Genomic DNA, 23,694 nt, shown 5'->3' with positions numbered 1-23,694 from the left:
TGGGTACATATTTATATAAATAAATACAATCGTGTAAATTTACAAAAAAGAGGGGGACTATATTCGGAGTGTCTCGTCTACACTTTTTATTTGGAATGGGGCTTTAAGATGTGATATTGGAGATATATTTTTACCAAATCACATTTTGTATCAGGTTACCAAATTGTATATCCTTCAAATAACAGTTGTACATAATCAAATCGAGACAATTTTTTGGACAATATATATACATAAACATCTAAAAGTACCTATATATATATATATATATATACATACACATATATACACACATACACACATATAATATTGAAATTTTATATAGGATTATATGGGTCAGGAAGGCACAATGAGTTTCTCTACACACTATTGGAGAGTTGATAGATACAAAGGTAATGACAACAATTCTAACTAATCTAAATCAAAATAGAGAATGTGATAATGAGGATAAGCAGGTACATGGAGACCATCAACAGTATGAATATAATTATAGAGGGAACTATTATAATCAACAAAGGTCAGCTATACATAATTACTCATACTAGAAATAATTCAAGTGTAACCACCCTAAGCAACAGATTCACGCCCCTACAGAACTATCAAGGCGGAGATAGAAATTACTCAAATCAGGATAAATCTAGGTTACAAAGTGAGAAATATTTTTTTAGTGGTAGGCCAAGTACACAGGCAGGAGAATCCGCCAAATCAGGAACAAATGAACCAAAAGAAAAGAAAGATCCCGGAAAAAGAGGAGGGAAGTTATGTAAAACTAAAGGACAAAAAGAAAAAATAGAGGATAAGTTTAAAGGAATTTATCATTTGAGTACTGTAACATTAAATGATACACATAAACAAATACTAAGTAAAGGTTTGACATTCGCACCTAATAATAGAATGAATGATTTTAACACATACTGTATATAGACGTTCAAAAATTTATAAGGACACTGACCCTAAAAAAAATTTTTGCAAAATCACCACTAGAGAGACAATTGACAGAGAAGAATAATAAAGATACAAAGGAAATTATCCACTTTGGCTTAAAAAATAAGAGCACGTTCTTTCCGAAACATGAGAAGGGAGCAGCTGTAGAGATGTTTGAAACTCTAGTAAGCGAGGATTTAAGGAAAATAAATGACGATGACTTGAAGAAAAAAACTCCTAATATGACTAAAAAAGAGAGTAAGGAGTTGAGAGAATTAGAGAATTTACACAATATAGTGATCAAACCGGCGGACAAGGGTGGGGGAATAGTGGTTTTAGACAAAGACCACTATAATAAGATATGCATGGATTTAATAAATGACCCAATTACATATAAAGAATGTATAAAGAATCCAACAAGGTTTTACAAATTGGAATTAAGAATGATTTTGACTGAAGCTAAGAACAATGAAATTATAACAGAATAAGAGTTTAATTATTTATTGCCTGAATTCCCAAGTATTCCAGTTTTTTACATACTCCCCAAAATACATAAATCAGTTAACGAGCCACCAGGCCGCCCAATAGTATCAGGAATAGGGTCACTTACTGCTAATTTGTCTCAGTATGTAGACATATACCTTCAGAAATATGTCACCACATTATACAGTTATTTGAAAGATTCATCAGATTTAATAAGACTACTGGAACAATTGGAATTTAATGAAGGAATGCAGCTAATAACGTGATGTCACCTCACTCTATTCGAATATAAGACATAGAGATGGTTTAGAAGCAGTTGGACATTATTTAAATTTGGATAATTCCTTGATTCAAGAACAGAGGGATTTTATTCTGGAGAGTATCAAATTTATCTTGACGCATAACTATTTTAACTTTGGGAATACATTTTATGATCAAATATACGGTACAGCAATGGGGACCAGGTTCGCTCCAAGCTATGCCAATCTATTCGTGGGTTATTGGGAAAGTGAATTTCTTTCCAATACATCGCTTGGAGCGAACCTGGTCTGTTTTAAAAGATATATAGATGATATCTTTATGATATGGAAAAGCGACGATGCCTCTTTTTTAAACTTTTATAATCAAATGGGTGAGAACGATAAGAACTTAAGATTTACTTTTGATTCTAGCAAAGAAAAGATAGTTTTCCTAGTTTTTGTGGAAAATAATATATTTAACACAAGAACACATTTTAAATCTATAGATTGTAACAATTATACTCATGCTGAAAGTTGTCATTTCACTAAATGGAAGAAGAATTTACCGAAAGGACAGATGTTACGCATAAAAAAGAACTGTACACAAGATAAAGACTATCATATGCAGTCTGAGGCTATCAAAAATAAATTTATGGAAAGAGGCTATAAAGAAACAGATATAGAGGAAATAAGGCAAGATGTGAAACTAAGGAATAGAGATGAAATTATGCATAAAGAAAGAAGTAACCAACCGGTTAAAAAGGGAGAACCATTAGTACCATTTATAACTCAGTATAATAGTAATCATGATATAGTGAGGAAAATATTAAATAAACACTGGGTCTGTTACAAAGAGATGAAAAACTAAAAGATATTATAGGTGATAGACCACATATCATTTATAAAAAAAAAGCTAATAATTTGAAAAATAAACTAGCACCCACTGAATTGAAAAGAAGAAATAATTTAGATAAAGACCTCTTTGGAAATGAAATAAAAGGTTTCTTCCTATGCCTAGCTTGTAAAGCATGCAGACATTCAGAAAAACGGACTAGATTTAAATCTAATAGAACAGGGAAAGAATATGTAATAAAGGATATTATTAGGTGTACTGATAAAATCATAGTGTATTTAATAACCTGCTTATGTGGAAAACGGCATGTAAGAGAATCTACTAGACCCGTGAGAGAGAGAGTGAGGGAACATATTTTTTCAATAGAAAAGGCTACAGAAGAAAGAAATAAAGACCTCCCAGTCCCAAAACATTTTTTAAAATGTAACAACTGTAATTTAAAAAAATTTAACTACACTGCAATAGCAAAACTAAAACCGAATTGGAGAGGAGGTAATGTAGAAAAAGAAGTACAAAAATTAGAGTTTAAATGGATCTATGAGCTGGAGACCCTACAACCAAAAGGATTGAATATAGAGTTCAGTATATCTCCATTTTTAGGTTGAAGAAAAACATTTGTAATAGATAATATGTATGGCTACTGTGCTGAGACATTTAGAAATAAAAATATTATATGTATTTTCATAGATACATGACCGCCTTTTTAAAGAAATTTGAATTTAAAATATTTTGAATTTGAATTTTATATTTATATATATATGTGTGTGTGTATATATATATATATATATATATATTTTTAGGTACTTTTAGATGTTTATGTATATATATTGTCCAAAAAAATGTTTTAAATTTATTTTTGTCCCTATTTGATTATGTACAACTGTTATTTGAAGGATATACAATTTGGTATCCTGATACAAAATGTGATTTGGTAAAAATATATTTCCAATATCACGTCATAAAGCCCCTATTCCAAATAAAAAGTGTAGGCGAGACACTCCGAATATAGGCCCCCTCTTTTTTGTAAATTTACACAATTGTATTTATATAAATATGTACCCATAGTAATATTTAGAACAAATATTGGAATTCCATCTTCTTGTTGTAAATATGCTTTAAATATACGGTGGAATAAGTTTCACAATGTCAGAAATTAATATGGGAATAATTCTGAATGTATAACATTATGTTCATACTATGTGTTTAAAATTATGCGTAAATTATTCTTGGTTTTTAGATTAAGTTAACATTAACAAAACATGATGTTTTTAAAGAAATGTGGTTTCAAACAGACTAATTGATAAAAGATGGTTCACAATAGAGACCCATAACGATCTGATTAAAGTTTGTTGGAGAGTATAAAAAGACCAGTCAATGATCTAACAATCAGAATGCTTGAGAAAGGCTGTGTACAACAGCTGAAACGCGTAGCAAAGTAACGCTGAAGTTAGTCAATCAAGACGGATTACCCATCACCTGCAACAGGAAGCTCTAGAGGCCTGTGCACAACCCCAGGAAGTCCAGAAACCTAAGCGTGCATTGTGGGAGCTGGATGCTTTCACACCACTCACATTTGGCAGACGGAGAGGTAAAGTACAAGAGGGTGTGAGCACAAGGAGTAAAGAAGCAAGAAGGAGGGTACTGTCTATGTTATAGCAATTACCGGTAATTTACAAATTAAAACTTTCAAACGGAAAACAATTGTGGCCATAAGAACTGTTACTCAATACAGAGACTAAGAGGGTGCTCTCTCTTCTAAAATATTCAAGTGATTTTATTGTGAAACGGAGTTTGTGAACATCAAAATGGATACATGATTTACTAGAAACGACACTTTATAAAAAGAAACGGTGTCTGTTTGAAATAGCAAAAGCTTGTGTATGCTGCAAAATGAATGTTTGTTTGCGATAAGATATTTTACACTTATATTTGATATTTTATATTAAATTGTGATACATATGATTGTGAGCAACATTTTAGAACCAATTGAACTGATTTTATACATTTTATTTTTGGATGCAAAGTAAAGGATTTTCATCTAAGAAAATAATGGCTAGATTACGAGTTGTGCGTTAGGGTAAAAAAGCAGAGTTAACAGGTGCTAACGCTGCTTTTTCACTACCGCTGCTATTACGAGTCTTGAAGGTTTAGGGTCAACGCACACTTTTTTGGCCTTACCGCAAAACGACTTACGTAAACTTTGTAAAGTCTTTTTTCTATGGGACTTCCATAGCGCCGGTATTACGAGTCTGTCCTGCGAGGCCAAAAAGTGAGCGGTACACCCTACCGCGTCAAGAGTCCTAACGCATTTTAAAGTCAGTAGTTAAGAGTTTTATGGTACAACGCCATAACATAAAACTCATAACTAAAGTGCTAAAAAGTACACTAACACCCATAAACTACCTATTAACCCCTAAACCGAGGCCCTCCCGCAAACACTAAAATAAAATTTTAAACCCCTAATCTGCCGCTCCGGACACCGCCGCCACCTACATTATACTTATGAACCCTTAATCTGCTGCCCCCAACATTGCCGACACCTACATTATATTTATTAACCCCTAATCTGCCGTCCCCAATGTCGCTGCCACCTATTCACACTTATTAACCCCTAATCTGCTTCCACTATAATAAGCATATTAACCCCTAAACCGCCGCACTTCTGCCTCGCAAACATTAACCCCTAATCTTCCCTCCCTAACATCGCCGCCACCTACCTACATTTATTAACCCCTAATCTGCAGCCCCCAACGTCGCCGCTACTATACTAAATGTATTAACCCCTAAACCTAAGTCTAACCCTAACCCTAACACCCCCTAACAAATATAATTACAATAAATCTAAATAAAATTACTATCATTAACTAAATTATTCCTATTTATGTTTTTAAAAGCAGTGTTGGAAAAGATTGTGTTACTACACCCTCTTAAATTGATGGTAAATTTCAGACTTTAAGAATGTTGCAATGAAAAATATATTAGTGTACAAGCAAAACCGCATAATCAGGGGTGGCAAAATGTCACTATGGTTTACTAGTCAGGGATTAAAAGCTACTTGCCCTGCGCATAATTCATTTTTTAAAAAGTGAATATATATATATATATATATTATATTACAGATTTATAATCCTACTTGGTATCTTCTATCCTCCGCTCCTGTTTGGGCTGGGCTGTGACATAGAGAGCAATCTCTACCACTCTTTACATAGGCTTTCTAAGGGCTTCCTAAGGGATGGTCTTCAAGAATGTCATATGACACACACACTGGTTTTATGTTCATTGGAATTGTCATAAAAAAAGGTTCATCCTAGTGTGCCGGCATAACATTACATAATGGAAGCATTACTATAGGCACGGATTTAACCTTTTTCACAAATAGATTAAAAAAATAAAGGTACATGTATACTTTTTTATGGCAAAGATTGCATATATGATTTACCATCACTTTAATTAGACATGTGCATTCATTAGTTTCATTGTGCAAATCCAAATCTTAGTGTGTTCTACTTTCACAAAAAGAAATCCGGCTCTGAAAAGAGCCAAATGCAGTAATGCATTTTTTATATGATTCTGATGTCTACGTACTTTACTACCAAAATGGGTTAGTTGTTCTACCCTATGATATTATAAATGAAAACATTGTGTCATCAGATTCATCAGTGCTATGAAATGAATATATTATAATTATGAGCGAAATTGTTTAGTAACAAGATATTGATCGATCATGAGCTCGTGTAGATACTCATACAACAGGATTTATGCGTAGTTCTATTTCTTTTGTGTTAGTCATCTACTTCAACAAACCCTTCCAGCTAAAAGATAAATAAAAATAGCATTACTACCTGAAAGGGAATAAAAAAATGTAGCTGTTGAAACTCAAAATTAACACATGAAGATATCTCCACCTTGTGGAACTTTACAGTAATGCATGGACAAAAATTCTGCATGATGGTGCTAGCTGCTTAGCCAATGCTAATGCATTTTCAATGTAAAATGGGGCGCTCTGGTCATGTAGTAGAGTGATATTAAAATGTTTCATAAGTGTTCAGATGTAATTTTCCTGTAATCCATAGCTGCTTTACAAGTGTGTACTATACACAGTCATTAAACGTGTATTTACATTTACAAATATGAATACGAATATAAAAGTGTGTATAATGTGTATAATATTGGGAATCAATGAGATGTAAATAATGAATGTACAGACGTGATATGGCAATAGCATCATGCAATCATTTATTCAATCTTTTGTATAGTGGTTTGCATCAGAACTCATAGAGGATACATAGTATCACTTAAAGTACACATGTAAACTTTGTGATACACTGACATCCTATAAGTTGCAAGAAGGAATAGTGTAGAAGAATATTATAACCTATTTACATGTAATCCTGTGACTACAAAACAAAAGAAGAGAGAGCGCAGCCACGACTCACGGTAAAAGTTTTAATGTTTCCACATTGCGCATGCATACATATTGCACTTACGCCGTAGGACCGCAGTCACCAACAGCACCGCTGCAAAGAGAAACATAAAAGAGACGCTCGATACTAAGATGATCAGTAACGGAGCTCGCACGCCAGAGAAGGACAGGAGTAAGGAGCTGGAAACAGCTGTTGCCAAAGTTGAAAGCTGGGAACTGTGTGTTGTTCAAGAGGCGCCTGTTTAATTTTAATTTTTGTAAGTGCAATATGTATGCATTTGCAATGTGGAAACATTAAAACTTTTACCGTGAGTCGTGGCTGCGCTCTCTCTTCTTTTGTTTTGTAGTAACTCTGTAGTCTGATACACTCCATAGTGTTCAGTGAATTGTGCAGCAGCGCCACACTCGCAAGGAAGCAGGGGAGATTCCAACAAGCAGGAATGAAGGATTTCCAAAATTATCTTTTTTCTACCATACTCCCTGAGACATCAAGGTGAGAAAAAGATCAGTATATTCGTATTTATGAACATCTTTCACTAGGTAAACTAATATATAATTACCGTGTATTTTCTCAAAGCTACATATGGCCTAATATGTGATAAAAGCTGCTAACTGGGTGTAACAAGTGATTAAGTATAACAAAACTTTGTGTGCAATAGGATATTGAACTGTGTATGATACAAGTCACACCAATTGTGGAACTAATACACCGCCAGTATTCTTAAAGATTTTATAGTTGTGATTTTATTTTTATTTTAAAAGTGTAAGCTTATTATAGAAATTAACGGTTAGCGCAGTTGTTTAGAAGTAAATAATCCTGTGACTAGGCTATGAAAAGTGATCAAATCATTTATCCGGTCAAATTATGAAGGACATTCAGCTCAACCTACGTATCAATGTATTAAAATGGTCAGTTACCCATTGGAAGTAAAACAATGCAGATAAAAATTAAGCATGAAATGGCTTCGCTGCATGAATGCTCAATAACACCTCTTGGTGTTGGTGAATACTTATATAACACACTTAGACACACATGCCCTTATATACAACCAGACACACAGGTAGGTACTGTCACACACACAGATCAGATGACTGAACTTTATTTATTAACCCTCTAGCATTGTCCATACAGTTTTTGTTATTGTACCGTGGTCGCCGGTCCTGCTCCGTGCTCATCTCCGCGCTGGCTTGGTCTTAGACGAAGAAGGAAGTGGTCCCCACTTGGAAGATGTCGGACGCTTGGAAGAAGACTTCACCGCCTGGAACAGGACCTTCTCCACCGGACTTCAGGAACGGTGAGTACCTATTTGGGGGTTAGACTTAGGCTTTTTTTTTTTTTTAAGATTAGGGATTTATTGGGCACTCAAAAGAACTGAATGCCCTTTTAAGGGCAGTAAAATAGCTGAATGCCATTTTAAGGGCAGTAAAAGAACTGAATGCCCTTTTAAGGGCAGTAAAAGAACTGGATGCCCTTTTAAGGGCAGTAAAAGAGCTGAATGCCCTTTTAAGGGCAATGCCTATACAAATGCCCCTTTAGGGGCAATGGGTAGTTTAGGATTTTTTAGTGTTTTTTTTTTTTATTTTGGGGGGTTTGTTGGGTGGTGGGTTTTACTGTTAGAGGGGAGACTTAGTATTTCTTAAGGTAAAAGAGCTGTTTAACGTAGCGCAATGCCCTACAAAAGGCGCTTTTAAGGGCTATTGGTAGTTTAGTATTAGATTAGGGGGTGTTTTTATTTTGGGGGGCTTTTTTATTTTCATAGGGATTAGGTTTAATTTTTTTATTTTGGATCATTTTGTTTATTATTTTCTGTATTTTTGGTAATTTTAGATTAATTTATTTTAATTTAATCTTTGTTTATTTTTCTAAGTACTGTTAGGATTTTTTATTTTAAAGGGACACTCAGGTTAAATTACATTTTCATGATTCAGATACAGCATGTAATTTTAAACAACTTTCCAATTTACTTCCATTAAAAAAAATTTACATAGTCTTTTATATTTACAATTTTTGAGTCACCAGATCTTACTGAGCATGTGCAAGAATTCACAGACTATACGTATATGCATTTGTGATTGGCTGGTTGCTATCACATGGTACAAGGGGAGTGGAAATATACATAACTTTGAAATTTGTTATAACAAAATCTACTATTGATTTGAAGTTCAGACTAAGTGCTATTGCATTGTCTTGTTATGTTGCATTTGTTGACTGGTCATTTAATTATAATTTAGTATTTTATTATTTTATGTAATTTGGGATTCATTTAGTGTGTGTTAGGCTTCTTAGGAATTAAATTAGTTATTTGCGTTGTGGTTTGGCGGATTAGGGGTTAATAGTTTTATTAGGATTATTGCGTTGTGTGGGTTTGGTGGTTTGGGGCTAATAGTTTTATTAGGATTATTGCGTTGTGTGGGTTTGGCGGATTAGGGATTAATAGTTTTATTAGGATTATTGCGTTGTGTGGGTTTGGCGGATTAGGGATTAATAGTTTTATTAGGATTATTGCATTGTGTGGGTTTGGCGACTTAGGGGTTAATAGTTTTATTAGGCTTATTGCGTTGTGTGGGTTTGGCAGATTAGGGGTTAATAGATTTATAAGACACTTTGCAATGTGGGTTAATGGTGGATCAGGGGTTAATACATTTATTATGTAGTTTGCAATGTTGGTGTTGGCGGATTTAGGGGTTAATACTTTTACTAGGTAGATTGCGATGTGGGTGAATGGCGGATTAGGGGTTAATAGTTTAATTAGGCATATTGCATTGTGGGGGGGCGTCGTTTTAGGGGTTAATACATTTATTATTAGGTGCGATGTGGGAGGATTGCGGATATAGGGGTTTTACGTGTCGGGTTTATTTTTGGGAGGCAGGTTAGACTTTTATGGGAGATTTTTTTTTTTCCCGTAGGCACCGGCAGTTTCTAATGTACCGTAAGTCACTTGCGACTCCAGAAATGTGTATTTACGCACATTTCTGGACTTTATCCAAATTACCGTACTTTATGAACTGCCGGCGCCGTATATGTGATACCCCAATGTGCGATGGGAAATTACGGGCGGTGTGGAATTCAGCAGTTGTGCTGAAGTCTGCGCCATATATGTATTCTCGCCCGTAGAGCTTAAGAAATGTGCACGCTACCTATCCAGATAAAACTTCAACAAAGAATAACATGGGAACAAAGCAAATTTGATAATATAAGTACATTTAAAACTTTTTTAAAAATGTATTCTCTATCTGAAAAATGAAAGAAAAAAAATAGGTTTTATGTCCCTTTAATATGTCAACTATTGCTTGATAAAGGGGTGTTCTGGTTTTTGTACCATTTGAAAAAATCAGTTATTTTCCTGGGTAGTGGATGCTTTTGTTCTTCATTCACTACCTTGATGATTTTCTTTTGTATGTGAGCAGTTCAATTATAAATGTTTTTCGGCTAGATTACGAGTTTTGCATTATGAGGGGTGCGGTACTAACTTGCACGTTATTGCCACCGCTCACTTACCTACAATGCTATTATTACAGGTTTTTATAAACCCGGCGTTAAAAGACAAGAAGTGAGCGTAGAGCAAACTTGTGCTCCATACCGCACTCCAATTTTGGTATATTTCATGCCACCATTTCACCGTCAAATGCGATCAAATACAAAAAATCGTTCACTTTTTCACAAATTTTTTAACAAACGTTTGGTTTCTCACTGAAATTATTTACAAACAGCTTGTGCAATTATGCCATAAATGGTTGTAAATTCTTCTCTGGGATCCCCTTTGTTCAGAAATAGCAGACATATATGACTTTGGCGTTGCTTTTTGGTAATTAGAATGCTGCTAAATGGCGTTGCGCATCACACGTGTATTATGGCTAGCAGTGAAGGGGTTAATTAGGTAGCTTGTAGGGAGCTTGCATGGTTAATTTTAGCTTTAGTGTAGTGTAGTAGACAACCCAAAGTATTGATCTAGGCCCATTTTGGTAATATTTCATGCCACCATTTCACCGTAAATGCGATTAAATAAAAAAAAAAACGTTAAATTTTTCACAATTTTAGGTTTCTCACTGAAATCATTTACAAACAGCTTGTGCAATTATGGCACAAATGGTTGTAAATGCTTCTCTGGGATCCCCTTTGTTCAGAAATAGCAGACATATATGGCTTTGGCGTTGCTTTTTGTTAATTAGAAGGCCACTAAATGCTGATGCACATCACACGTGTATTATGGCTAGCAGTGAAGGGGTTAATTATGTAGCTTGTAGGGAGCTTGCAGGGTTAATTTTAGCTTTAGTGTAGAGCTCAGCCTCCCACCTGAAACATCAGACCCCCTGATCCCTCCCAAACAGCTCTCTTCCCTCCCCCACCCCACAATTGTCCCCGCCATCTTAACCCCTTAGTGACCAGACCACTTTTCAATTTGTTGACCATCTGGGACCAAGGCTATTTTTGCATTTCTGCGATGTTTGTATTTAACTGTAATTTTCCTCTTACTCATTTACTGTACCCACACATATTATATACTGTTTTTCTCGCCATTAAATGGACTTTCTAAAGATATGATTATTTTCATCATATCTTATAATTTACTATAAAAAAAAATATAAAATATGAGGAAAAAATGAAAAAAAATGCACTTTTTCTAACTTTGAGCCCCAAAATCTCTTACACATCTACAACCACCATAAAATACCAATGCTAAACAGTTTCTAAATTTTGTCCTGAGTTTATAAATACCCAATGTTTACATGTTCTTTGCTTTTTTTGCAAGTTATAGGGCAATAAGTACAAGTAGCACTTTGCTATTTCAAAACCATGTTTTTTCAAAATTGGCGATAGTTACATTGTAACACCAATATCTGTCATGAATCCCTGAATAACCCTTCAAATGTATATATTTTTTAAAAGAAGACAACCTAAGGTATTAAACTTGGGGTATTTTGACTTTTTTCATGCAACCATTTTACCACCAATCTATGCCAAAGTTTGGGGGGGAAAAAAAAATAATTTGATTTTTTTACAAAATAGCAATTTAAGAATACATTTACTGATAATATTAAGGGTTACTGCCAAATAACACCCTCATATGTCTTCAGCAGCATCTCCTGGGTACAGTGATACCACCCATGTATAGGTGTGTCGGGTTCTCGGGGGGCTAAAAGCTCTTATTTTTAGGGAGCGCATTCCAGTTTTTCAACTTGGAATTTTCACATCGGTCATCATGCACCCATGTCCTATTTGGGACATTTCTGAAGCTGGTCAATGGAATTTACCCCCATCAAACCATATATTTTTGAAAAGTAGACACCCTAGGGTATTTCAAATGCTTGTATTTTAACACTTTCCATGCACTAATTCAACCACCAGTCTTTGTCAAACTTTTGGGTAGTCATTATTTTGTGTTATTTTTCACACACATTGTACTTTAGGCATGGATTCTCAGTTCCTGTTATGTGTTACTACCAAAAAAAAAAACTCAATATGTGTTCAACAACATCTCCTGAGTACAGTGATACCACCCATGTATAGGTGTGTCGGGTTCTCTGGGGGCTAAAAGGCCTTAATTTTAGGAAGCGCATTCCAGTTTTTCAACTTGGAATTTTCACATCGGTCATCATGCACCCATGTCCTATTTGGGACATTTCTGAAGCTGGTCAATGGAATTTACCCCCATCAAACCATATATTTTTGAAAAGTAGACACCCTAGGGTATTTCAAATGCTTGTATTTTAACACTTTCCATGCACTAATTCAACCACCAGTCTTTGTCAAACTTTTGGGTAGTCATTATTTTGTGTTATTTTTCACACACATTGTACTTTAGGCATGGATTCTCAGTTCCTGTTATGTGTTACTACCAAAAAAAACCTCAATATGTGTTCAACAACATCTCCTGAGTACAGTGATACCACCCATGTATAGGTGTGTCGGGTTCTCTGGGGGCTAAAAGGCCTTAATTTTAGGAAGCGCATTCCAGTTTTTCAACTTGGAATTTTCACATCGGTCATCATGCACCCATGTCCTATTTGGGACATTTCTGAAGCTGGTCAATGGAATTTACCCCCATCAAACCATATATTTTTGAAAAGTAGACACCCTAGGGTATTTCAAATGCTTGTATTTTAACACTTTCCATGCACTAATTCAACCACCAGTCTTTGTCAAACTTTTAAGTAGTCATTTTTTTGTGTTATTTTTCACACACATTGTACTTTAGGCATGGATTCTCAGTTCCTGTTATGTGTTACTGCCAAAAAAAACCTCAATATGTGTTCAACAACATCTCCTGAGTACAGTGATACCACCCATGTATAGGTGTGTCGGGTTCTCTGGGGGCTAAAAGGCCTTAATTTTAGGAAGCGCATTCCAGTTTTTCAACTTGGAATTTTCACATCGGTCATCATGCACCCATGTCCTATTTGGGACATTTCTGAAGCCGGTCAATGAAATTTACCCCCATAAAACCATATATTTTTGAGAAGTAGACCCCCTAGGGTATTTGAAATGCTGGTATTTTCACACTTTCCATGAACTTATTTAACCACCAGTCTTTGTCAAACTTTTGGGTAGTCATTTTTTTGTGTTATTTGTCACACACATTGTACTTTAGGCATGGATTCTCAGTTCCTGTTATGTGTTTACTGCCAAAAAACACCTCAATATGTGTTCAACAACATCTCCTGAGTACAGTGATACCACCCATGTATAGGTGTGTTGGGTTCTCTGGGGGCTAGAAGGCCTTATTTTTAGGAAGCGCATTCCAGTTTTTCAACTTGGAATTTTCACATCGGTCATCATGCACCCATGTCCTATTTGGGACATTTCTGAAGCCGGTCTATGAAATTTACCCCCATAAAACCATATATTTTTGAGAAGTAGACACCCTAGGGTATTTGAAATGCTGGTATTTTCACACTTTCCATGAACTTATTTAACCACCAGTCTTTGTCAAACTTTTGGGTAGTCATTTTTTTGTGTTATTTTTCACACACATTGTACTTTAGGCATGGATTCTCAGTTCCTGTTATGTGTTTACTGCCAAAAAACACCTCAATATGTGTTCAACAACATCTCCTGAGTACAGTGATACCACCCATGTATAGGTGTGTTGGGTTCTCTGGGGGCTAGAAGGCCTTATTTTTAGGAAGCGCATTCCATTTTTTACACTTCCCATTTTCACATCCCATGCACCCATGTTCTATTTAAGACATTTCTGAAGCCGGCCAATGTAATTTACCCCCATTAGGTTATGTTACATGATTTTAGTTATTAAAAATGAGAGTATTTCTTCTGATAGGCCTATCTTTAGTTTGGGGCCTATCACATACCCCACTTTTATTTATTGCATTCAAAGTGTATATTTTTTAAATGTTGACACCCCAAGGTATTGTATATGGTGTGCTTTGATGCCTTTGAAGCAACCGTTTTAGCCCAAAAAATTGGAGAAAGTGTATGGTGGTAATTTTTCAATTTTCATTTTTACAGACACATTGCTTTTTGACTATAATTTAGGAGAGACTGTTGTAAGTTATTACAAAAACATACTTCAGGTTGTTTTCTGCAAGGCACCCTGAGAACACCTATGTCCCCCATGCATAGGTTTGACAGGGGTTTTGGTTAAAAAAAAAACAGGCCCAATTTTAGAAAAAAATAGAGTAGTGAAATGTAAAAATCTGGCACAGTAAAAGTAAAAAAAACAAAAAAACATCTAACTGTAAACATAACCAAAAAAAAAATATATATATGTAACAGCAAATGTATTTATTTTTTTAAAAATTGACCATTGTATGGTACCGCTTGAAGCAGTCCCCAATGCAGAGTGCAGGCTGTCCAGGGCAATCAGGACAGTAATATATGGTGTCCCTTCTCTTCCCCCTCTTGGTACAGACTCTGCATTTTTTTTGTGGTTTCTGCTTTGTGGCAGTAGGGGGGATTTTAAAAATAAAATGGGTAGCCCCAACTCTGCTCTCTCCCATCACCGCCCGGGGAGCAGGTGCATCATGGTACAAAATCCCCGTAATAATCTGGAGCTGAAACTGTAAAAAAGTCTTTTTAACTCTGGGGTTTGCTTTTTTGAACAACAAAAAAGCGTTGTGGGTTGCAATCTGCATTAGGTAAATTGCAACCTTTTTGTACCAGGCCCTTGTCTTCCGCATAATTAGGTAGGGCTGCAGCAGCTGATCAGCCAGATCAACCCCACCCATATGCCGGTTATAAGACTTGATGCACACTGGCTTCCTTATGATCTCAGCTCTGCCACGTACAGAAACCGCCACCGTCCTCTCTGTGTGGATGGTGGTAAGAAGGTATACATCCTTCTTGTCTCTGTACTTCAGTGCCAACAGCTCCTCTTGGCGCAGAGCTGAGGTCTCCCCCCTTCGTAGCCGGGTGCGTACAAGCTGTCCTGGGAAACCTGCGCGGTTCTTTTTAATTGTACCGCAAGCTACTGTATCAAAGCAATACAGTAGCTTGAACAAAAGGACACTTGTATAAAAATTGTCTAAGTACAAGTGATACCCTTTGTTCATTAGGGGTAATATCAGGTCCCAGACAATCTTGCCAGTGGTTCCCATATGTTCTGGGCAACCTGGAGGGTCAAGGTGGCTATCCTTTCCCTCATACACCCGGAAGGCCTGAGTATACCCAGTCTCGCTGTCAAAGAGCTTATACACCTTTACCCCATATCTGGAGCGTTTGGAAGGAATATACTGCTTGAATCCCAGCCTTCCCTTATACTTCATTAGGGATTCATCAACGCATATATTCCTTCCAGGTGTATAAGCCTCTGCAAACCTGGCAGAAAAGTGGGTTATCAGGGGGCGGATTTTATACAGCCTGTCAAATTGGGGATGCTCCCTAGGGGGGCACAGGCTGTTGTCGCTGAAGTGCATGAAATGCAGAATCATTTCATACCTCTTCCTCGACATAGTCTGGGAGAAAATGGGGGTAGAGCAGATGGGGCTAGTACTCCAGTAGGAGCGAATGGAGGGTTTCTTTATGATGCCCATCAGCATAGTCAATGCCCAGAATTTTTTGAATTCTGGCACATTGATGGGGGCCCATTGCTGCTTTGCCAAATATGTTCCAGGCTTTGCAGCACGGAACTGATGGGCATATAAATTAGTTTGGGCGACAATGTTCCCCAATATATCATCGCCCAGAAACACTTCCAGAAACTGCTGGGGGCTAAAACCTGCCACATCTATATTTATGCCAGCATTTGCTGTGAAGGGTGGGATATCTGGCCTCTGGAGATGAGGCGTTACCCACTCTTCAGCAGCAATGGCAGCAACACGCCTCCTTCTGGCAGGGGGGCTAGCAGGGGGGCTGGCAGGGGGGCTAGCAGCCACAGATACATCACTATCAGTTGAGACTGTATCTAGTGATGTATCTGAGCACATGGCAGGGTCAAAATTAGGGTCTGAGTCAGAAATAGAGGCATCTGACTCTGACGCAAGGATGGCATACGCCTCCTCAGCACTATATCTTTTCTGTGACATTTTTGTATCGCAGAAAACAATTACTAAAAAAAATTAAATTAACTAAATTTATTAACTAAATTAACTAGCAAAAAAGTACAGCTATGCTACTGCCAGTGATTTATAGCGATCACTGGCAAGCTAGAGGTTAATGGCTCTGAAAATTAAATTAAATTAACTAAATGTTTCTGAAAAGAGCCTTTGGGTTTTTTAAAAATTACAACAACAAAATTAACCCCTAAAAAAAATGCACAGACAGCAAAAAAGTACAGCTATGCAACTGCCAGTGATTTATAGCGATCACTGGCAAGCTAGGGGTTAATGGCTCTGAAAATTAAATTAAATTAACTAAATTAATTAACTAAATTAACTAGCAAAAAAGTACAGCTATGCTACTGCCAGTGATTTATAGCGATCACTGGCAAGCTAGGGGTTAATGGCTCTGAAAATTAAATTAAATTAACTAAATGTTTCTGAAAAGAGCCTTTGGGTTTTTAAAAAATTACAACAACAAAATTAACCCCTAAAAAAATGCACAGACAGCAAAATGCAGCAAAAAAAAAAGTGCACCTTTGCTACTGCCAGTGATATATAGCGATCACTGGCAAGCTAGGGGTTAATGGCTCTGAAAATTAAATTAAATTAACTAAATGTTTCTGAAAAGAGCCTTTGGGTTTTTAAAAAATTACAACAACAAAATTAACCCCTAAAAAAAATGCACGGACAGCAAAAAAGTACAGCTATGCAACTGCCAGTGATTTATAGCGATCACTGGCAAGCTAGGGGTTAATGGCTCTGAAAATTAAATTAAATTAACTAAATGTTTCTGAAAAGAGCCTTTGGGTTTTTAAAAAATTACAACAACAAAATTAACCCCTAAAAAAATGCACAGACAGCAAAATGCAGCAAAAAAAAAAGTGCACCTTTGCTACTGCCAGTGATATATAGCGATCACTGGCAAGCTAGGGGTTAATGGCTCTGAAAATTAAATTAACTAAATGTTTCTGAAAAGAGCCTTTGGGTTTTTAAAAAATTACAACAACAAAATTAACCCCTCAAAAAACGCACAGACAGCAAAATGCAGCAAAAAAAAAGTGCACCTATGTTACTGCCAGTGATATATAGTGATCACTGGCAAGCTAGGGGTTAATGGCTCTGAAAAGAGCCTTTGGTTCTATATTTTTTAACAAATAAAAGAAATAAATCTCTCTCTCTGCTAAATACAGGTCTCTCTCTCTCTCCAACAAAATGGCAAGTGAGGAGAGGGAGGGAGATCCACACTGATCATAGTCAATATTTACAAATATTGACATGATCAGACAAATGGGGTATTTTATTATTATTTTTTTTTTTAGGGTGGGAGGCTCAGATTGGGTGACCCTAGCTTGCCCCTATGATGATGCAGGCTAGGGACACCCCCAGAGGCCCCATGATGCACTGGGCATCGCCATCTTGGATGCCTAGTGAAGGGGGCTATTTAGTGTTTTTTTTATTTTAATCGTTTTTATTTTTATTTATTTTTTTATTTTAATTTACAACTAACTAAGTGCCTCGACCCACCGAGGCACTTAGCAAACAAGCAGAGCATCGGAAGCGTGTCCGATCGCTTCCGATGCTCTGAAACACTGCCGGGCTCCACGTGGAGCGAAACCGGAAGTGATCACTCGTGGGGGAGTGATCAATCCGGTCCCGGCACTCGGGAACAGTATTGCAGGATGCCTAGACCTCAAGGCAAGCCTGCAATACTGTTAGAGCAGCTGGAAGCGATTTCGATCGCTTCCAGTGCTCTGTTAAACCGACGACGTATGCCATACGTCCTTGGTCGTTAAGTGCTTTTTTTTTGAGGACGTATGGCATACGTCGTCGGTCGTTAAGGGGTTAAGTACTGGCAGAAACTCTGCCAGTACTAAAATAAAAGGTATATTTGTGTTTTTTTTTAAGGGTTTTTTAGCATATTTACATATGCTGCTTTGTAGTATCCCCCTTAGCCCCCAACCTCACTGATCCCACACCAAACAGCTCTCTAACCCTCCCCCTCTGCCTTAGCGGGCGCCATCTTGGGTACTGGCAGCTGTCTGCCAGTACCCAGTTTAGTAAAAAAAGGAATATTTTTTTCTAAAAAAAAACCCTTTTCTGTAGTGTAGCTTCCCCCCCCCCCCCCCCCCACCAACCTCCCACAAGTTGCAGATCACTTAGAAACTGTATTGAACATTTTTGTTTTCTTATTATTTAGAGCTATTCTCAGATTTTTTTTCTGTAGTGTAGTGGTTCCCTCCCGCTCCCGCCCCGTGCACGCGCCCGCCCGCCGCCCCCCGTGCACGCGCGCGCTCACATGCGCGCTCCCGCCCCCCTGCACATTACACCACGCATCGATGGCCGCCCACCCGCCTCCCAAGTTCGCTCCCACCCACCAACGATACCGGCCATCGATGTCCGGTGCAGAGAGGGCCACAGAGTGGCTCTCTCTGCATCGGATGGCCATTTAAGGTTATTGCAGGATGCCTCCATATCGAGGCATCACTGCAATAACCGGAAAGCAGCTGAAAGCGCTTCCAGCTGCTTTCCACAACGAGGACGTGCAGGGTACGTCCTCAGGCGTTAACTGCCTTTTTTTTGAGGACGTACCCTGCACGTCCTCGGTCGTTAAGGGGTTAAATATAATTAAAATAAATCTAAACAAAACCTACTATTAATAACTAAATAATTCCTATTTAAAACTAAATATTTACCTGTAAAATAAACCCTAAGCTAGCTACAATATAACTAATAGTTACATTGTATCTAGCTTAGGGTTTATTTTTATTTTACAGGCAAGTTTGTATTTATTTTAACTAGGTAGAATAGTTACTAAATAGTTATTAACTATTTAATAACTACCTAGCTTAAATAAATACAAATTTACCTGTAAAATAAAACCTAACCTGTCTTACACCAACACCTAACCTTACACTACAATTAAATAAATTACCTAATTTAAATACAATTAACTAAATTAAATACAAATACCTAAATTACAACAAAAAAAACACTAAATTACACAAAATAAAAAACAAATTACAAGATATTTAAACTAATTACACCTAATCTAATAGCCTTATCAAAATAAAAAAGCCCCACAAAATAAAAAAAAACCTAGCCTAAACTAAACTACCAATAGCCCTTAAAAGGTCCTATTGCGGGGCATTCTATCAGCCAATCGGAATTAAGGTTGAAAAAATCCTATTGGCTGATCCAATCAGCCAATAGGATTGAGCTTGCATTCTATTGGCTGATTGGAACAGCCACTTTAGTATAGTGGCCGCGACTTTGGGGGTGGCAGATTAGGGGTTAATAAATGTAGATAGGTGACGGCGATGTTAGGGACGGCAGATTAAGGGTTAATAATATTTAACTAGTGTTTGCGATGCGGGAGTACAGCGGTTTAGGGGTTAATATGTTTATTATAGTGGCGGCGATGTCCGGAGGGGCAGATTAGGGGTTAATAATTTTATTTTAGGGTTTGCGATGTGGGAGGGCCTCGTTTTAGGAGTTAATAGGTAGTTTATGGGTGTTAGTGTACTTCTTTAGCACTTTAGTTATGAGTTTTATGTTACAGCTTTGTAGCGTAAAACTCATAACTACTGACTTTAGAAAGCGTTACGAATCTTGATGGTATAGGGTGTACCGCTCAATTTTTGCCCTCCCAGGAAAATCCCATTGAAAAAAGACTTTACATATGGCCAAAAAAGTGTGTGGTGCCCCTAAACCTGCAAGACTCGTAATAGCAGTGGTAGTGAAAAAGCAGCATTATAACCTAACGCTGCTTTTTCACCATAACGCAAAACTCGTAATCTAGCCGTTTGTTTGTTTGTTTTGGGGGTTCATGCTTTTATTTAAGAAATCTGAAGGACCTGCCACCTTCTTGTTGGTTTTTGGAATTAAAACTGACTTGTTTGCCATGGCATCATCTGCTAGAGGATTAGGTAAGAAACCTTGGTATCAAAGAATGTCCCAATTTTGGAAGTTATATTTTTTGAAAGCATTATTTTTGATGGAGTTCTTTCATTGTAGATTGCCTTTGGCTTTTGTTATAATAAACATATACATATTTTTTGCAGTTGAGTCTAGTTCTGAAGAGGATCTCCAGGTTGATCTTCAATCTTTGTCATACTTTTTTAGCCATATAAGGTGGCTCGTGACAAGTTAGAGATTTTAACCACCAGCTGCTATTTTGGAACTTTAAACATGTGGTAACAAAAAGGGGCACACAAGCTGTACCTGCAGCAAAGTCATACACATTATAAATGGAAAATATAATAATAAAACAATAATAATTATATAAAAAGTATCTGGTAAATAAAAATTAGATGTGGGCATTCGGCTGCCTCATTAGCATCAGAAGGTGGAAGAAGGCTGCCGCTTGTGCCGTACAGCTCTTTTCAGGTGCCTCATTCTTGTGAAATTGCAACACACTAGGATCTGTGCAAATTCAGATCGTAGTGTGCTGCAAATTTACAAGAATAAATTTGGCTGTGAAAAGAGACAAATGGCACAAGCGGGCGCCTTCTTAAACATTCTGAGGCTAACAAAGCATCCGAATGCCCACGTATATATGATAAACACTTACCACTTGAGTCCAATCTAGCACAACCCATCCTGCAAATCTCTGCAACATAATAAACACAGACAGTGCACAATGGTGTAATATCTATACAAAGCAATATAAATGCATATAGAAAAACAACAACTTTTACTTTTACCCTATCTGTGCACTTGATGGAATTAGAGGAAGCACTGAACATGTATATGTGTTTTTTGTTTATTGAACCGTTTGACATTACAAAATATTTTACATTACAATCATATCACAAACATTTTGCTGTCCGGCACTGTCCATCATATACATAACATATGAGATCCTGACCATGCTTATAACCTGTACGCATTTCAGCAGTTCAAATGAGATCAAGGTCTCAGTTCCAGGTAAGCTCAAGAGTTTTTGTTTTCTTATTTCTATATTAAACATTATAGACATAATAGAACATTTTTGTACAGATAATCTGTAACTTAACGTATAAACAATGCAAAGGCTGGAAAAGAAGTAAAAACTGATTCCGGAGTAATGAGAAAAAAACAAGAAAAAAAACACACACAACCCCCTCCACTCTCTCACCACTTCCTCTCCTCCCACAGCAATCCAACCCGTCCGGGCCTGGTTGTTATACTTGAAACTCATATGAAGTTCCCCCCTTCCATGTTTGTACGATATATTCATGAATTTCTACTCTCCCATCTCTTAAATATCTGAATTTTTCTAGCTGTAGGAGTCGTTCCACTTGCGTTTTCCACTCCTCAACTTTTGGAACAATAGGAGACCTCCAATTCTTGGGTATCAGCATTTTTGCACTATTAAACATAAAAAAGTAGGTCTCGTCTGTGCCTGTCTCTCAGTTTAGGGAGTCAGTGAAACAATAGAGTTTGAGGGTGGTTAAGAACTAATGTATTCAACTTAGTGCCCATGATCCCGAGAATTCCTAACCAGTAGTCCTTTATTTTATCTCATCCCCACCAGATATGATTTAGAGTGCCTGTCTCCCCACACCCCCTCCAGCATTTACCATCCAAACTTTTGTAGATCGCTCTGAGTTTCTGGGGAGTGAGGTACCATCTCGATAGAAACTTATAGTTCATTTCTAAGATTTTGTCAGAGATCTTGTGTGGTTTATAAATATTTTATTGTTAGAAATGTTGATATCTAGTTCTGCATTCCATTTTAAGGCGTATGATGGAGGGGTGTTGTCATTCCAATTTAAAATTAACCTGTATGTAAGTAATATTAAATGTTTAGGTAGTGGGTTTAAGAGGCACAGCTTTTCAAATATGGTGAGATCTCTGAGGAGCTTTGTTTTGTGTGTGTGGGTATCGAGATAATGCCTAATTTGAGCATACGTGAACCAAGAGATTCGTGTACCAGATTCTTGTAGTTCCGTAAGGCTTTTAATTTTATTTCCTGTTGTAAAATGATAAATAGTTGACTGTCTCGTAAGCTCCAGTGTTTGTATGAGCGTGTATAGGTTGCTTGAAGGCAATTCTGGGTTGCCTAGAAGGGGTGTCAGTGGCGAATAATAAGACGATATATGTGGGTGTGTAGCTAGAATTTTCTGCCATTGAGAATAGAACTCCGTTAGAATTGGGTAGTTACCTAATTTCTTGGATCTAGATTTTGGAGGCAATCAGCTCAAAGAGCCTAGGTTGTCAACCCCGAGAATGTCTCTAGAAAGCTGTATCCATGACTTATCAAGCAAGCTCCTACACCATTCAGCTTGATGTTGTAGAGCGATGGCCTTCCTGTACAAATCTAAGTCTGGTAGACCCAGGCCCCCCCTCTTCTTGGTAAGGTGTAGTGTATTTCTGCTTACTCTTGGCTTAACACTACCCTGTATATATTTGTCTACAGCTGCTTGAAGCTTTTTGATGAAAGCCGCGTACAAATTGATTGGAAGTGTTTGTAAGTTGTACAGTTTCCTGGGGAGGATGTTCATTTTTATCACTCCAATGCACCCTAGCCAAGAGATATTTCTTTCATGTAATTGGCAAGAGTCAATGAGCTAGTGACGTATGGGATATACAATACTACCAGGAGGGGCAAAGTTTCCCAAACCTCAAAATGCCTATAAATACACCCCTCTCCACACCCACAATTCAGTTTTACAAACTTTTCCTCCTATGGAGGTGGTAAAGTAAGTTTGTGCTAGATTTTTATGATTTCTTCTGTGATAAGCGCTTCTAAGCATTCTGAAGCCAAATTCCTTTGAGAGTACAGTGTTTGTCAGAGGGATGTGAAGAGAATATCGCCTGTTGATTTTATGGTTATCCCTCGCGGGAAATCTTTTCAAGGGCTCTCTGTTATCGGTCGTAGGGATTCATCTCCTACCTCCCTTTTCAGATCGACGATATACTCTTATATACCATTACCTCTGCTAAGAGATTTCAGTACTGGTTTGGCTATCTGCTATATGTGGATTAGTGTCTTTCGGTAAGTATGTATCATTATTTAAGACACTCTCAGCTATGGTTTGGCACTTTATGTATAAAGTTTTAAATATATGTATTTTACTTATATTTGCCATGAGAGGCTAGGTCTAAATATAGGGTATAGACTAATAGTCTCAGTTTGTACACTATAGGGTATAGACTAAAAGTGTCAGTATGTACACTACACTGTGTGCAGAATTATTAGGCAAATGAGTATTTTGACCACATCATCCTCTTTATGCATGTTGTCTTACTCCAAGCTGTATAGGCTTGAAAGCCTGCTACCAATTAAGCATATTAGG

This window comes from Bombina bombina, chromosome 6, assembly GCF_027579735.1.
Source record: "Bombina bombina isolate aBomBom1 chromosome 6, aBomBom1.pri, whole genome shotgun sequence".
NCBI classification, from domain to species: Eukaryota; Metazoa; Chordata; class Amphibia; order Anura; family Bombinatoridae; genus Bombina; species Bombina bombina.
The sequence above is the reverse complement of the archived record's forward strand: the minus strand, read 5'-3'. Positions refer to the sequence as shown.